The following is an 8,029-nucleotide window of genomic DNA, read 5'->3' on the forward strand; positions in this document are numbered from 1 at the left end:
ACCGCCGTGCTCAGAGAGGCCACCGTCCACCCCCAGACCCGCGGCTGTGGCCACTCAGGTCGGGAGGGGCAGGGCCTGTCCTCGGACGGCAGCCTTCTGAGCAGGCCTTGAGGCCACCGGAAGCAGAAGTCGGCCACGCGGGCCTGGGCGCCCCGAGCACGACGCTGTGTGCGGTGCGCTTCCCCGATCCGTGTGTCACGCTCAGCAGTGAGCTCCTTTAAATGTGTGTGTTAAAATCAATGGAGTCAAGAGTAAGTCACCCTCCTGCCCACTCATAGATGCCATTTTCTTTTTGATCCACACACCACATCACCACATTTCAAATTAAGTACTGACAAGCTAACTATTCACAACTGCCAAAGGTGGACACAAACCAAGTGTCCATCGACAGATGAACAGATAAACAAATCGTGGTCTATCCACACGATGGAATATCATCCAGCCATAAAAAGGCAGGAAGCGGGCTTCCCTGGTGGTGCAGTGGTTGAGAGTCTGCCTGCCGATGCAGGGGACACGGGTTCGTGCCCCGGTCCGGGAAGATCCCACATGCCGCGGAGCGGCTGGGCCCGTGAGCCATGGCCGCTGAGCCTGTGAGCCATGGCCGCTGAGCCTGCGCGTCCGGAGCCTGTGCTCCGCAACGGGAGAGGCCACAACAGTGAGAGGCCCGCGTACCGCAAAAAAAAAAAAAAAAAAAAAAAAGGCATGAAGCCACTGACTCTTGACCACAGGGGTGACCCTGGAAGACACGATGCTGAGTGAAAAGAAGCCAGACGCAGAGGGCCACATGCTGCGTGGTTCCAAATATGTGAACTGTCCAGCACAGGCAAGTCCACGGGTGCCGGGTCGGGGAGGGGAGGGAGAGGGAATGACTGCTGATGGGCACAAGTTTCCTTGGGGTGACGGAAAACTCAGGAACTAGATGGTGGTGATGACTGCACAACACGGGGAATGTGCTTAATGCCACTGAGTTTTTACACTTTAAAATGGTTACCATAGTAAATTTTATGTTATATGTATTTTACAAAAAAAAAAAAAACTAAAATAGCAAAATTCTCATTGTTTTGCCTTAATAGAAGTGCTAATAAAATTCAACCCACATCGGGCTTCCCTGTTGGCGCAGTGGTTGAGAATCTGCCTGCTAATGCAGGGGACACGGGTTCGAGCCCTGGTCTGGGAGGATCCCACATGCCGCGGAGCAACTAGGCCCGTAAGCCACAACTACTAAGCCTGCGCGTCTGAAGCCTGTGCTCTGCAGAAGAGAGGCCGCGATAGTGAGAGGCCCGCGCACAGCGATGAAGAGTGGCCCCCGCTCGACACAACTAGAGAAAGCCCTCGCACAGAAACCAAGACCCAACACAGCAAAAATAAATTAATTAATTAATAAACTCCTACCCCCAACATCTAAAAAAAAAGGAAAAGGGAAACCTCAAAAAAAAAAAAAAAATTCAACCCACATCCAGATTTTGTATAAATATGATCGTTACTCTACAACCGAAAAAAACAGCTTCAAACTCACAGGGTATGAACATCAGAATTAGGACTGCTGGTGGTCAGTCCTCACATAAAAATAAGTTTCCAAAGAGTCCACATCTGTGAACGATACACATTGAGGCACTTATCAATGAAGTCAAGTCTGAGATTTGCTTTGAAATAATCTGGGGGCGGCGGAGAGGGGGAAGAGCCTACATTACAACAGTCAAAGCTGAGTGATGGGGGTTCACTGAACTATTCTATTTTTATAAGTTGGAAATCCTCCATAACAATAAGTCTTGCTTTGTTTTCAAGCAAATTTCCAAAGATCTCTGACCTCCTGGATCATATTCTGTGTAGACAAAAGAACTAGATGGCCCTAAGCTGTCAAACCCCAGGGGCTCAACCCGGCACCCTCCACCTGGGCCCCACAGCACGGGGTCACCTGGGGGCAGCCCTGGCCACAAGAGGCCACACAAAGGGCTCCCTGAAAACAACCAGAGCCCCAGGTCAGACCACTGGGCAGCAGCACACAGAGGCGTCCGTTCTGGTCCTTCACACTGCCACCCAACATGCCATCTGGGCCCCGAAATGCCTGCCCCAATTCAGCTGTCAGCTGGGGTCCAGGCGACGCCTGCAAACACGGGGAGCTTCCACTGAAATGCCTTTGCCAGAGCCCCAGCACCTCGCAGCACTGCGGACGGAGCTCGCCTCCAGGCCAGGGCCCAAGTAGCAGGATGCTGCCAGACCTCCCTCCCGAGACGCAGGAGGAGGCCGATACTTGTCTCTCTTTCTCCCTCTTCTAGAACTAGGTCTGCAGGGGAGGCAAGGCAGGTATCTCCCTCCACCTCATCCCGCATCATATTCCCAGTGTCTAGGAAAGCACGTGGCACATGGCAGATGTTCAACTAAATGCTGCTGTGTCGTCCTGACTCGATGGATACGGCTCTGAAGGTGCACTGGAAAGACCTGCTTTTCACAAATGCCGATGCAAGAGATAGGATGGAAGGCACCAGGATGTACCAGCGTTGGGCGCCAGAAAAGCAGGGGACAGGAGACGAGGAGTTATGGTACAAACAATACCACCTAAAATAGCACCAGAGATGCTCTGGAATGTAGAGCCTGGGGGTGGGGGGGCGGTGGAGAGGACGGAGGGGGGTGTGCCGGGCAGAGGAGGGTGCGGGACAGGGTATGGAGGTGGGGGAGGGGAGTCTCGCAGGGACAAGGAAGAGGACACGGCAGAGGGAGGTAGGAAGCTCCACCACCCTGAGCACGGGCCTGCCATGACGGGACTCTGTGTGAGGCCTTGGGTCCCCAGCGCAGGGCCCAGGCAACGAAGGGAGACGAGTGGGCACGACGGGAGGGGTGGGGGCTGCAAAGAGCTGGCGCTCGCAACCCCATCCAGAGATGGCGCCGACCCTGGCACTGACCCAGTGTTGCCAGGCAACAGTGCAGGCCCTCGGCTGCCAAGTGTTCTGATTTGTCAGTGAAGCCGCAAGTCTGGACTGCTATGTAAGATCTCCTGATTTTCACGTTAGCATCGGGGTAGACAGAATAATGGCCTCCCAAGATGCCCAATCTTGATCCCAGTTACATGGCAAACGGGAGTTACAGGAGCAGATGCGATTAAGGTTTCTAATCAGCTGACCTTAAAACAGGGGGAGGATCCTGGATGATCGGGGGCACAGTGTGACCACAAGGGACCTTAAAGTACAAGTGGGAGGCAGAAGAGCCCGTGTCAGAGGGACGTGGTGTGAGAGGAACAGGACTGGCTGCCGCTGGCTTTGAAGAGAGAAGGGACCACGAGGCACAGATGGCCTCGGGAGCTGGAAAAGGCGGGGGAACAGGGCTCCCCTAGAGCCTCCAGAAGCAGCTAGCCCTGCCTACACCGTGACTTTAGCTCCCTAAGAGCCGTGTGGACTTCTGACGCATACAACCGCGTTGCCTTAAGCCAGTGCGTGTGTGGTAGTCTGTTACGGCAGCCATAGGAAACCAATACAGCAACCACGTTAATTTTTAGCAAGAGGCACAGTACGACCCAGACGGAAAGCATCGGTGGGCTGCATGGAGCCCGGGGCACACGGGGAGGGCTGAGGGCCGGGCCGTCCCTGGGAACCCAGCACCAAGCCTGACACACAGCAGCCTCTCACATGCACCCCAAGGTACGGCCGGGGTCCCTCACCTTGACAATCTGGTCACAAAGGTGTCCAGGGGTTTCTGGAAAACAGAGCTGCTTGGCTGTCAGGAGGCCTTTGCCCAGGGGACCTGCTCACCACGCGTGAGGGCGCTGCCTCGGCCGTCCCCCCGCCCCCCGCCCTGGGACCTGAGGAACCAGCCTCCAGTACAGGTGGGGTGGCTGAGAACCCTCTCCAACCCCACCTGCTGCGGCAAAAGAAAGGAGTGTGGACGTTTCGGGTACCCGGCCCGCCCCGGCACCACAGCAATGACATCACCTTCGCTTGTCTCAAACCACAGAGGACCTCCTCTCATAGGAGCCTTTTCAGCTCCCCAGGCGCGGACAGAGCAGAGCTGCTCTGAGCACCCACGGCCCGGCCGCTCACTGCCAAGACGGTGTGAGAAGCACGGTGGGCTCCCAGCCCACTCCCGCTGCCTGGGGCCCTCTGTCCCCCAGAACGCCCGCTCTTCTTTCAAGACTCTACTTATGTACCATTTCCTCTCTGACACCCAGGTGCATTCTCAGTGTCTGCACCACTTTCTAAGCGTCTCTCTCGGGGCTGACACTACTTGTCCCATGTCAGGAGCCACTCTCTGCGGACCATCAGCTACGTGAAGGCAGGAACTTACTTTGTTTTTAATTGAAGTATAGTTGATTTACAATATCATGTTAGTTTCAGGTGGACAGCACAGTGATTCAGTTGTGTGTGTGTGTGTGTGTGTACTTTTTCAGATTATTTTCCCTTATAGGTTATTACAATATATTGAGTATAGTTCCCTGTGCTACAGAGCAGGTCCTTGTTGGTTATTTATTTTATATACAGTCGTGTGTATATGTTAATCCCAAACTCCTAAGTTATCCCTCCCAGGTACTTACATCTTGTATGTATTCCCAACGTATAGTGCGTAACACACATGTGTTCAATAAGCATTGAGTAGACTGAATGAGCTGGGCTGTAAACTAACCTTTTCTGGAAATACCATAATGGCGATACCGTGGTGTGCCTTAAATACAGCAGGTGAAACCTCACTTCTGATCTTTAATCGATAAAGTGAACCTACCTGAATTAGGGGCCTTAAATTACAACTATCTTTACTGTAGTTACTTTAAAGAAATGTAGTCTTACATTTTACAAGTAGTGTCTGTTGCAGTCATTACAATCAGGGGTGCAGGAAGGAACCTGGCCCCCAGGCTGGACCGGCAGCTAAGGACCGGTGGCGCCTGCTCCACAGACGTGGCTAAGAGCCAGGCTCAAGGAGGCCACCAGACTGGTGGGCCACCGTCTCTTCTGCCCTCACCTTGCTGGCACTCTGCTAACCCAGCCCCGCCTTCCCAAGGTGGCTCAAAGGCAAACCTGGTCATCCTGCCCCTCCTCCTCCGGCACATTCCACCTAACCTGCCCCCTGCCCTCCCCTGCCCTCCGCGGCAGCGCAACAGTAGCTCAGGGCCCCAGCACCCCACACACACCTCACGACTACAAAGGCCTCCTGCTCTCTCTGGCTCCAGCCTCCTCCCACCTCCTAATCCCTGACACTCCCAGAAGCTCCCTGAGCACACAGTTCAGCCTCTCAGCCCACACAAAGCATCTGAATCAGCTGAAGCACTTCTAACAAACCACTGGATCCCACTCCGCGGTCTCGGGTGGGGCCGCATCACAGGCATTCTGAAAAAGCTTTCCAGGCCATGCAACCTGCAGGTGCGGCCAAGGATACGAACCGCAGGCTTGCGAGGCGTCGCAGCCACCTTCCCGGCCGGCAGGAAGGCCCCGAGGTCCTTGCCTCCCCCACTCGCTCTGACACACACCCTGGGGCTGGCTCCGGGGCTGGGGCCCATGCAGCCCCAGGAAGCCAGCCTGGCCAGGCCCTCACCCACGGGAGCTATGCCACGCGGCAGGCCCCGCCAGAGGCCCCCTCGCTCGGGTCCCTACTGCCGCACCCCCCAGTCCCAAGGCCGTGGCCTCATCACAGCCAGTGGCCGCCTGGCCACCTCGGTGCTCGCTGCTCTCAGCAGGCATCGGCCCAGCAGAGCTGCTTCCGGAGCCTGCGCCGCCCCCCCCCGCCCCCCCGAGGCACCCACCCACGCCCGCGTCCTCTGCCGCCTTCTCCCGGACGCAGCTCCCTGTCCTGCCAGGTCCAGCTTCAATCCTACCTTCTCCCTGACTCTTCCAGACTTTTCTCCATTCCTGACTTCCTGACCAAGAATCAAAATCACAACTCAACAAACCACCAGCTTCTGTGTCACTGACGTTAACTGTCTTCTCAGTTAGACCGAGCTCCTGCTGGCGAGAGCCATGGCGCCTCTCGGACACCCAGCACTCTGACCCTAGAGACTACGTGCCGCATAACCCCAAGGCTGACGCTGACCTCAAATGCCAGCCCTACTGTCAAGGAACTGCCCTTCATTTGATGCTCATACTTCTACATCAACCAACTGCCTCTCATAAAGTGGCCCAAAAATTATTTCTCTGACCATCCATTTCCCAAATTTTTGGATCCAAAGTACACTCGTTATACCCCATGACAGCTCTGGGTATCAAACGGGCACTCAGGGCTTCCCAGGTGGTGCAGTGGTTGAGAGTCTGCCTGCCAATGCAGGGGACACGGGTCCGTGCCCTTGTCCGGGAGGATCCCGCGTGCCGCGGAGCGGCTGGGCCCGTGAGCCATGGCCTCTGAGCCTGCGCGTCCGGAGCCTGTGCTCCGCAACGGGAGAGGCCACAATAGTGAGAGGCCCGCGTACAGCAAAAAAAAAAAAAAAAAAAACGGGTACTCAGGGAGGACGTACTTTCAAATAAAAATGTGACTTCTCAGCCCGTCAGTATTCCTTTATTGCCATGACTTTGGGGGAGGGGGACACAGAGAAGCGGACAGACTCTGGATAGCAACTTTTCAGTCTCATGATTTAGTCACCTCAGAGTCTTAAAGAGGTTACAGAACAACAAATTCGAGTCCAAACCTCCCGGGCCTCCCAAGAGGGCAGGGCACGTACTGACACATAGCTGTCTATCACCCCTTGCTTGGGAGCTGCAGGCAATCTTCAAACCTTGGGAAAGTGAGCACAGCCCAGCCTCCTCACCCTTGGTACGACCAGAAAAATGACCCATTTGCTAGAAGTCACACATGAACTGCCTGCTGAGGAAGGAGATGCTCCACGTTTTTACTTACACGTGACGTTTTAAAACTACCGAGTTCTTCAGCATGAATCTGATCACATATTACCAGACCATTCTTTAGTCCTAAATTCCCACGTGTCATGTTTACAGAACAAATGTGCAGAGCTTCACGATTACAGAGCAAAAAGAAAGAGCCCCTTCTCTCAAAGAGCAATTTGGGCAATGATTTTAACACAGCTTTGCAAACACAGAAACCCTTACCAGCCACAAAGACTTCCTCCCGCAAGCCCAGCTGGGGCTCCCCCAGGGCCGTGCTCTACACACCCAGGCAGCTTCGGGTCTTAGAACTGACTTCTGCGGCCCTGGGCAGGGAGGGGAGGTGTTGCCATAGAAACAGCTTCCTGCGCTCCAAACTCAGGCACGCATGGGACTGAATTCAGGTCCTGCCGGGCACTGGGTGGGTGCATGTGAACAAGTCCGACCCCTCCGAGCCCCAGCTCTGCTCTCCTGCGAAATGCCTGCGGGTTTGCCGTGAGCGTACAGTGAGGCAGTGGGAGCACCTAACACGGCTGCGGGCCGAGGCCATGGAAATAGTGTGGTTTTCAATCTGACGCTGGCGGCAGCAAATACCAGCTGGGGCGCTGACTGGCTGTGTGGCCTGAGGCAGGCTGCTGAACCTCTCTGAGACTTAGTTTTTGCACAGGCAAAAAGAGCAGTGGTGACAGGTCTTGGAGGATCACAATGAAAATTAACTACTGGGCATAAAAGGAGTCACACAGGGCCTGGCACAAAGGAGACACTCAAAGACCATCAGGGCTCACACACACCCACGTGTTTGGTTTTGATGGACAAGCTGACAATTACCTACTGGAGGAAAATAATTTTTTTTCCAAACTCTAAACACCAAAGAATATGAAATCACTCGGAATTGTTGGAGGGAGGAGTGACTTCCATTAACACCAGTGGCCGCCCCAGTGGCCCCGTGGGAGTCTGCTCCGTGCCCAACGCCACACCCCCTGCCCTTTCCCAGCTGCATTTCTAAAGGGCCTTGACAGTGAACATCTCGCTTGATGTGTGGGAATGAAGAACCAGCTTCTCAAACAGGATCCTGGATTTACTGCCTCTTTGAAGGGCACTGACATCTTACGTTCCCTTCATGAAGGAAAACATCCCAACTAACCCACAGGGTCACGACGCCTGTGACCACAGCCCAATTACAATCACGTAAGAACAAGTGAAAACATCGCTTTGAGAAACCAAATTCCCTTCCCAAG

General features: G+C 54.7%; 1 protein-coding gene across 8 annotated transcripts in view; it reads right to left on the reverse strand.

Annotated features, from left to right (window-relative positions):
• The window catches only part of EPN2 (epsin 2), a 68,754-nt gene that overhangs the window by 55,868 nt on the left and 4,857 nt on the right, over positions 1–8,029 (reverse strand). The window lies entirely within an intron of this gene.

The sequence above is a fragment of the Aethalodelphis obliquidens genome, unplaced genomic scaffold, assembly GCF_003676395.1.
Source record: "Aethalodelphis obliquidens isolate GAN/ISIS:26980383/991018 unplaced genomic scaffold, ASM367639v1 scaffold38, whole genome shotgun sequence".
In the NCBI taxonomy this organism is placed as follows: Eukaryota; Metazoa; Chordata; class Mammalia; order Artiodactyla; family Delphinidae; genus Aethalodelphis; species Aethalodelphis obliquidens.